Below are 9,383 nucleotides of genomic sequence, written 5' to 3' on the forward strand. Positions count from 1 at the left end.
AGGGCGACCCTCCTTGCATTACAGAAATGGAGTTCAGACATTTCTAAATGGATGACACGGTAGGCTGCTCCCGATGTGATTGCCCTTGTTCACTGCAACTTATTTGTGCCAGCGGTGCTGAACTGAACTGATGGTAGCCCAGGGTGAGGGAGGCTTTGTCTGCAGCGATTGAAATAAGAAGGCGGTCAGGGGTTGGCTGATGAGTGGAGGTGGGCTAGAGGAGAGTCGTCCGACAATGAAGGGGTGATTCAGATGGTTTGGGAAAGGCTTTGGAAAGTGAGCGGGGGGAGGCGGGGAGAGGAAGTGGTTTCACAAGTCTCTGTGGCCATATACAATGTCAGGGGTCAGCAAGGCTTACCTTGCCTGGGCCGGTTTACTGCCGCGGAGCCCCCTCCGCGGGCCAGATCGCAGGTGCGCATGAGTGCACGTGACCGCAATTTTCGGTGTCTGCGCAGACGCGATTTCTGGCGACTGCATCTGCACAGATGCGATTTCCGGCATCTGCGCATGCACAGGCGCAATTTCTGGCACCACGGAAATGAGTCCCCGTGCCGCACTGTGCTGGTTTAGCACAGTACGTGGGGACTTGCCAAGTGGGTGGCTTGGTTCAGGGGTGGCTTGGGGGCCAGTAAAATGACCCCCGTGGGCCACAGGTTCCCAGTCCCTGTACAACGCTGTTGGGAACCAGCGGGGAGATGAGCACACAAGCATCTTCTCTAAGGGAAAAACAGTCAAATCTCTTAGTCTTTAAACAGTATTAGCTAGAGGCCACTTACATGCATTTGACCATTTCATGTTGGACGATCAGAACAATGCTGTAGCAATGAGAAACGACAACCATATTTACACCTGATGTTTGCACAGAAGGCCTGTTGCAAACCATCTGTACCTTTTGCATTTCATAGCGTTCTGACTCACCTGTGCATACTGCCTCTCCTATTTATCCTGCTGCCCCCCCACTTCAAAGATGAAGATATTTGTGTAATACAATCCGCCAACTGAGGATAACTCTTTATGCATTGAATTTCTATACCACGTTTCACCCAAAGATCACAGGCTGGTTTACAATATAAAAACACAAAAATGCATGCCATAATACAAGAACAAAACCTGCCCCTACTCGTACAGTTTAAAAGGCCATAGATTTTTTAATTAGCCAAGTGTCTGGGAGAAGAGGAATGTTTTTGTCTGGTGTCTAAAGATACGTAACAAAGGTGCCAGGCATACAAATTAGCAACTGCAGAAAAGGACCGTTCTCTTGTTGCCACCCACTGGACCTCTCGTGGAGGCGGCACATGATGATGATGACCACAGGGTCTGGGTCGGTTCATATGGGGAGAGGCGGTCCTTGAGGTATTGTGGTCCTGAGCTGTTTAAGGCTGGTGACCCTGTGGGTTAAACCACAGAGCCCAGGACTTGCCGATCAGAAGGTTGGTTGTTCGAATCCCCGCGATGGGGTGAGCTCCCGTTGCTCGGTCCCTGCTCCTGCCAACCTAGCAGTTCGAAAGCACAAAAGTGCAAGTAGATAAATAGGTACCGCTCCAGCGGGAAGCTATACGGCGTTTCCGTGCGCTGCTCTGGTTCGCCAGAAGCGGCTTAGTCATGCTGGCCACGTGACCCGGAAGCTGTACACCGGCTCCCTCGGCCAGTAAGGCAAGATGAGTGCTGCAACCCCAGAGTCGGCCACAACTGGACCTAATGGTCAGGGGTCCCTTTACCCTTTAGGTCAATGCCAACACTTTGAATTGGGCCCTGAAATTTAATTGCTAGCCAGTAAATTGCTAGCCTGAAATTTAATTGCAAGCATCATAAACAACAGTTTGAACTTTGCTCAGGAAAACCATAGCTAAAACTAGCAACTTTTCTCCCATACCATAACATTCTGTGCTTAGTTGAAAATATGAGAAGTAGATCCAATGTATATTGAAGTGAGGTTCAAGGAGGAGGGGATGTTAACCCATGATCTCTCCTGAAGTGCTAAAACTATGGACTGCCTACTTGGCATGAAACCAGTCTGTTACCAAAACAATGAATTGGATGCCAGAGTATTTAAAGGGCACAATAATCACTGTTGCGCTTGGGTTCTGCTGGAGGGGTTTCTCACGGGTGCCTTGCTGGCCACTGTGAGAAAAGGATGGTACACGAGGTGGTCTTTGAGCCTGATCCACCAGGGCTTTTACATCCTTAACTGTTTCGAAATTTGCATTTGCAGAAAGGAAAGCAGACAGTGAAAGCTAATTTTGCAATTAGCCTTTTTAACAGCGGAGGCTTTGAGGTTTAATCCCTGGCATGTTGGGTACAGATTATTAGAACTTGTCCAGTAAAAGCACCTGTTCACTGCAGCTGGAGAGTGGTTACCGTATTTTTCGTCCTATAAGGCGCACCGGCCCATAGGACGCACCTCATTTTTTGGGGGGGAAATGAATTTAAAAAAATTATTTCCCCCCCCCAGCCCTGGCTGCCGCCCCAAGCCTTGCGCTCACCTGCCCGAAGCAGGGGAAGCCCTCCGGAGGGCTCCCCGTGCTTCGGGCGACAGGCTGCCGCCCCAAGCCTCGCGCACTGGGCGGGACCTCCTGTCGGGTGCGCGAGGTTTGCAGACACTCGCCCGAAGCAGGGGGAACCCTCTGGAGGGCTCCCCGTGCTTCGGGCGACGGGCTGCCGCCCCAAGCCTCGCGCACCGGGCGGGACCTCCTGCCGGGCGTGCGAGGCTTGCATTCGCCCCATAGGACGCACCCAGATTTCCCCTTCATTTTTGGAGGGGAAAAAGTGCGTCCTATGGGGCGAAAAATACGGTAAGTGCCTTGTTGATACTGCAGTGTGGATTTCCTTCAGATGAGAAAATTTCCTTTGGAAATGTGTATCAGCATTATTATACAGACACGAGATCAGTTTGGAATTCTCTTTCTGCACAGTGAACCAGGACTTGCTGAGATGAGTCACCTGGACAACAAAGAGAAAACAGCAAAAAAGTTTGCGTCCCTCTGCCTCCTCTCTCTGGTGCTCAAGGGACAATGCAATGCAGAATGCAAGACAATTAAAAACATCATGAAAAGTGGAAAGCAGTCTGACTGGCTTCCTTGGCTCCTGAGATACTGTCACAAGCAGACACTTGAAGTAGCTGCTGTCTTAAGCTTGGGAAGGATGTTGCCTGTAAATTTAGGCACTGACCTTGAGTTCACTCTGTATATTAGAATTCTGGGTCCCACAGCAAAGCTAACTCACCACACTGATCCAGAGTGCATAAAAGAAAACACATGCAAGGTTTACTGAATTCAACAGGACTCACTTCTGAATAGACATGGTTAGGACTGCATTGTTAGATGACTTTAAATGTGGTTGGACAAACTGATGGAGAATTAGTCTAGTTGTGCCATCATCATCCTTTTTAATTTGTATACCGTCTTTCTATCTTACAATACTCAAGGCGGTTTGCAAGCTGAAGAAACAAAAAATGCACATCTTATCAATCTAATGCAATACAAAAATGTGATAATAAAACAAAACTTTAAAATAAGCAACCTACATCAAAAAAGTAAAATTCAACAATCATTAGGATAGTATATAATAATAATATCAACATAAAAAATGCAACATTAAAATGCATCCTCATTTAAGCAGAAACTCAAAAACTTTTTTGGAGATGAAAACGTAAAGTCTTCACCAAGGCTAACTATCCAGACTGGTCCTACGTGGGTCAGAAAAAAGCCAGGGAATCCCCAAATAGGAGTTCCATCATAAGAAGTAAAAAGGAAAAAAGAAAGAGGGGGAGGGGATCAAGTTAATTCCAAGCTAAAAGCCAGGCGGAACAACTTTGTCTTACAGGCCCTGCAGAAAGAAATCAGATCCCACAGGGTCCTGGTCTAATGAGACAGAGCGTTCCACCAGGCTGGGGCCAGTGTTGAGAGGGTCCTGGCTCTTGTTCAGGCTAATCTAACTTCCTTAGGGCCCGGGACCTCTAGGGTGTTGCTATTTATGGACCTTAAGGTCTTCTGCGGGGCATACTGGGAGAGGCGGTCCCGTAGGTACGAGGGTCCTAGATCACCTGACACGGACCCACCGCCGCCGCCGTGGCTACCTTACCGTAAATACCCCAGCCCAGGCAGCAGCAAGAATAAGCTGGCAGCGGCGGCAGATTAGGGGTTAGGGGGCGCAAATTACTTGCCTTGCCCGGGGTTAGGGGTGCAAATTACTTGCCTTGCCCCGGGTGCTGACAACCCACGCTACGCCGCTGTACCCCGTCCATCTGGCTGGGCTTCCCCAGCCACTCTGGGCGGCTTCCAACAGAGTATTAAAATACAGTGGTCTGTTAAACATTAAAAGCTTCCCTAAAGAGGGCTGCCTTCAGATGTCTTCTAAAAGTCTGGTTTAAGTCTGGTTCTAAAAGTCTGGTTGTTTTAGACCAGGAAAGTATATAGCCACAAATATTTCTTACAGATGTTCTACCTTGTGGCTTATTTGGAGTTGATGCCTTGGGCTCCATTGGGAGAAAGGGTGAGATATAATTTTAATACATAGAATAATAAATAATGTGGTGCCCTTCAGATGTTGCTGGACTCTGATTGCGTCGGGCCTCAGCCGGCATAGCCAATGGCTCAAGGATGCTCACAGCTGTCACTCAAGAGCAGCTCGAGGCTGCCATGCTGACTACATCCGATGTGCAGAGACAGCATAGATCTGTGGACACATAAAAGGCAGCCAGCCTCCTCATGCCCTGTTTGTAATTGCCTGGGTCCCTCTGCACGACTGCATTTGGAGATGGCGTGCCAGACGAGACAAGGCTTTGATCTCTTCCAGCAGGACTGTTTCATATGATAAAGTAGCTCAGCAAGAGATGCTCTCATTAAGCAATGGGTGGGAGGGAAGGAGACACGCAGCCCGGAGAGGTGTCATCCTTATGGCTTTTTGTGCGGCGGAGATTTTGCATTCCATAACATCCTGTCGCCTCTACTAGATAAGATCCCAATTCCTGGATATCTTGGGAGGAGCATAATTAGCTCAAAAGAAATCTGCAACTAATTCTGAATTTAGAGTTTGAAAGTGGCGCATGGACCATGCCTCCGACAGCTGCAGCGCATGACTGCATGGAAAGTTGGCCCTAGGGTGAAGGAATGTAAATGGTGCCCCTTAAATCTCAAGTTCCTATTGCAATGCTCTTATGATATTTTTGAAGGCTAATGACATCAGAACCTGTACTGCTAATTGAAAGAAAATTGGGAGCTTCCAAAAAGAGGCCAAACTAATTTGCTGTCGTAACAAAACTGGTTGGCCTTATGTACATAAGAGAAAGCAGTACTTCTAAAAAAAAAAGTCCAGGAGAGATCAGAAAGGGAAAAGCTGCTAGCCCCCATAACACTATAATCCAGGGACATCCAGGGTCGGATGTAGATGAAGGGAGACCCTAGGCTACTCCACCTGTGAGCCCCCCCCCAATCCCCCACCCTCACGGCTAGAAGAAAATGGAAATGTTATAAACAGAATTTAGTGAAGCCAAGGATGATGACGGGTATTTAAAATTCTGCAATTCACAATTTCTCCTCTAAAGGACATCAGAAAACTTCATCAAAATTGGTTTGTCTAAGTTTGTCACTTTCAAAGTGCAGAACGCTCAGTGCGCACAACCTCTCTTGAGACATCGTGGCCCGTAATTCATTTTTAATTCTTTTGAGCCTTGAAAAACCCCTTTCTCCCGAGCAGTTAGTGACCATAAAGCTAAGAAATAGCTGCAAGATTGCTTCCACATTAGGCAAGGCCACCTGAATTTTTTCCTTGTATATAATTTGATAAAGGTCTGTATGAGACAAAGAGTGCTCTGCTGTAAGCCTATGGCTTTGTCTCACGTACAGGTGAAAGTGCAAAGTTAAATAAGTTTCAGGTCCATATCTTCTGGGTATGCTTCCATCAACAGTTCAACACCTTGCTGAATTTCTTGTTTAGATGCTTTCAGAATAGCAAGAATGGAAACCAACTGCGCAGCATCAATGTACACAGCACTTCTTTTTAAATTGGCTGCAAGTGCATCTAATATAGAAATATAGGAATAAAGGATTTTATCCTAAACTTATCTCTTAAAGAAAATGCATCTAAGGCCCTAGGCTTCAGTCTACTTAGCCTATACATAAATCCAGCACTGGGGACATCCATTGAAGCTGGGTGCTGGAAGATTCAGGACAAATAAACAAAAGTACTTATTCGCGTAGCGCATAGGTAAACTATTGTTAACGGAGAAATCTGAGGGCTCCCTTGGACAAAAAACAAGGACACCAGCCAGGAATACCAGAGCAAAACAGCAGCCAGTAGGCTTGGTCTTTATTGAAGACGGTCGCGACGGGACTTCCACCTGCCACAAGGTGGAACAAGATGGAAGCCCAGAACAAAAGAAAACCCAAACTTTTATTAACTGCTAATCCCCATGTCACACCCCCCTAAACTACATCACTCATACATCATGAAAGGGGAGGTCTGGTGGCAGTAATCTGAGCATCCTGGACCCTGCCCCATGGTTCTCCCTGCCCTCCACCAAACACCCATTGAGCGTAACAAAAGAGATATTTACATTTCCTTGTTTCCCAGCCAAGTGAATCACACCCTTTTGTCTTCATCTGGGTTTGGTATTTCTGGAATGGCTACGTGTCTGGAACTCAGGTATCAAGATGCCAGGAATTATCACTCAGGCAGAGGGGCTGCTGAGTAGCTGAGGTCACATGTCTATGAATTTATGAAGTTTTCCAATGAGCCAGTACAGAGATACATTTATCAGTGAATTCTTACATTTGGTATTGTGCAGCAAAGGCCCTATCTCTGCAGCTTTCTTATGGCACCTGGAAGCATAGATTTGATCCAAGGTGGGAAGAGTGCACCCAATTATCCTCTCCGCAGTCTTTACAATCCTGGACAGCATTGTTTTTTCAGTGGCATTGTGTCGTACAGTGCACCATGCAGTCTACCTTACAAGGCTGTTGTCAAGATTACAAATATATTTGTAATGGTTGGACCATTAATCATAATAAAAAAAGAATGAGAAAGGCAAATGCTAAACACTGCTATGATTTTGATTAGCCTAATCTAACAATGGCACCTCTCCAGATCCATGCTGGAAGGGCAATTGACTAGAATCATAGAATTATTGATATGGAAAGGAGTCATCTAATCAACCGCCCCCCTGCAAAGCAAGAATCTCAACAGTGGTCTCCCATCCAATTTGAAACCACACTGGACCCTGCTTAGCTTTGACAAATGTGCTAGCTGTTCTTGTTTATTGCAGCAGGCTTGTCTCTTTACTGCTTTTGGCAATAATGTATCTGTTTAATTATTTGGTGGTGCTCACTGACTGCGTCCCAGTGGCCATGAGGTTCCAGGGGCCACGGCAGATGAATCTACGCATTCCAGAGGTCATGCGGTTGCAATATTTTTACTTGAAGCAGAGTGCACAATCCATATTTACTTTTCATTTCCAGGCAGTGCTGAACGATCACATCTCGTTATTCCAAATTTTAATTTAATAATTTATTATTATGTAGCTAAATACCTCCCCACCCCACCTCTTGGATGCACTCTGGCCATTTCTTGCAGTTGCTTTGTCTGGAAGATGGTGTAGAGATAAGACCTCATTCTAACTGCAATTAAGACTTAATGCACTCAACTGGGGGAGGGAGGGGGGAACTGACGTCATTTCACGAACATAAGCATGTCAGCCAACTTTTCTTTCAGCCTTCCCTGGTGGTCTAGTGGTTAGGATTCGGCGCTCTCACCGCCGCGGCCCGGGTTCGATTCCCGGTCAGGGAATGACATTTTTTAAATAATAAAAAAATAATTCTTAAATCCAGGTACCTTTACAAAGGGCGGGGAGCTCGCTTTGATTTTAGCATTTGCTTCTGCCCTGGCTGCTTTTCATTCCCTGAATGCAATACTTTGCAAGCTTTTGCTTCTTCTTTTTTTGCATTTGGAAGCGTGCACCATCCGCTCGATGCACGCGCCCTGCTCTTTCCAAGGGAGGCCGCCGATGCCGCCGGCTGCACCCTTCAAGCTCGCTCCGCGGCCGCGCGCACGCTTAAGAGGATTGCCGCCGCCGCCATGAACGAGGCCGGCGAGCGCGCTTTGCAAAGGGGAAGCCCGCCCCGCGCGCCTCTGCAGCGCCAGGCTGCGATCCTGCGCCTCGTTGCTCCCGAGCAAGCCCCGCCGGACCTTGCTCCCGAGTAAACACGCCTAGCAAGGCTCAGCAGAAGCGGGGTGCACGAGGGGGGGTCCCCGATCGAGGATGCGCGCTGCAAGGAGATGCTTCGGGGCAAAGATTTGCAAGGAGAAGAAGTGGGGCTACTACGCACCCCGCACATTGCACGGGGCGCGCCGAGACATTGCCTCCACCGGCCTCCTCCAGAAAAGCGCCTCCTTGCAATAATTAAATTATTATTATTGCAATTATTGTTATTGCAATTTGCGCGCGCTCGGGTACCCCGCATCGCATCCCGCACCTGAACGCGAACACGCCCACCCCTCTGATTTGTGCCGGCAACTTTCCCTAAGCTTACACCTGACGTCTACTCAGAAGTAAAAAACCAAAAACCATCCCATTGAGTATGTGTGCAATATGACACCCAAGTCAGAGGGTCTCCGGGACTGACGCCTCACCTTTCCTTGGGATTGCGGGTGGTTTAGGATTTGCAAGAAAATTAAAACCGACGGTTGTATTATTATTATTATTATTATCATCATCATCATCATCATGCACGGCGTCCCCCCTTCATTGATTTCTTTGCAAAGCGCACGACCCCTCCTCCTCCTCCTGGAGATTTCTGCATTGCAGGGGGGGTTGGACCAGACGACCCTCGGGGGGTGGGATCCAGCCCCCCCTTTCCCAGCCCCACAAGATTCCCAACTCCTTCCTCCCCACTCCTCTTTCCAATTTTTGCTGCGTGCCCTCCCTTCCCCTCCTCTTTTTTTTCCTCTCCCGGAGAAGCAGACAGGCCCCTGCTGCCGGAGAAAGGGACGCGGACGGATTGACAGGCAGGCGCGCCCCCGCGCGCTCCCTTTCCCCGAGCCTCGCCTGCGCCAGGGCTGTCTTCCCCTGCGCGAGGGAGGGGGGGGGGGACGGGAAGGTGAGGGAGCGCGCGCGCAGGCACGCACGCACGCACGGAGCCAGGCGTACGGGAGCGAGCCCCGCGCGCGCGGAGCCTCCGGAACAGCCTGGCGCGTGCCCGAGCCTCCTCCTGCTGCTCCTCCTCCGCGAGCGCGCACGCTGCTGGCTCGGGTCGGCGTCGTCGTCGTTCTGCTCCCTCTCGCCGGCCGCCTCGCTCGGTCTCTCTCTCTCTCTCTGCTCGGTGCTGCTGCTGCTGCTGCCGCCGCCGGCCCCCTTCTCCCCCCGAGGAAGGAAGCTGCGCAGGATCCGA

The sequence above is a fragment of the Podarcis liolepis genome, assembly GCF_965112155.1.
Source record: "Podarcis liolepis genome assembly, chromosome: 6".
Classification (NCBI taxonomy): Eukaryota; Metazoa; Chordata; class Lepidosauria; order Squamata; family Lacertidae; genus Podarcis; species Podarcis liolepis.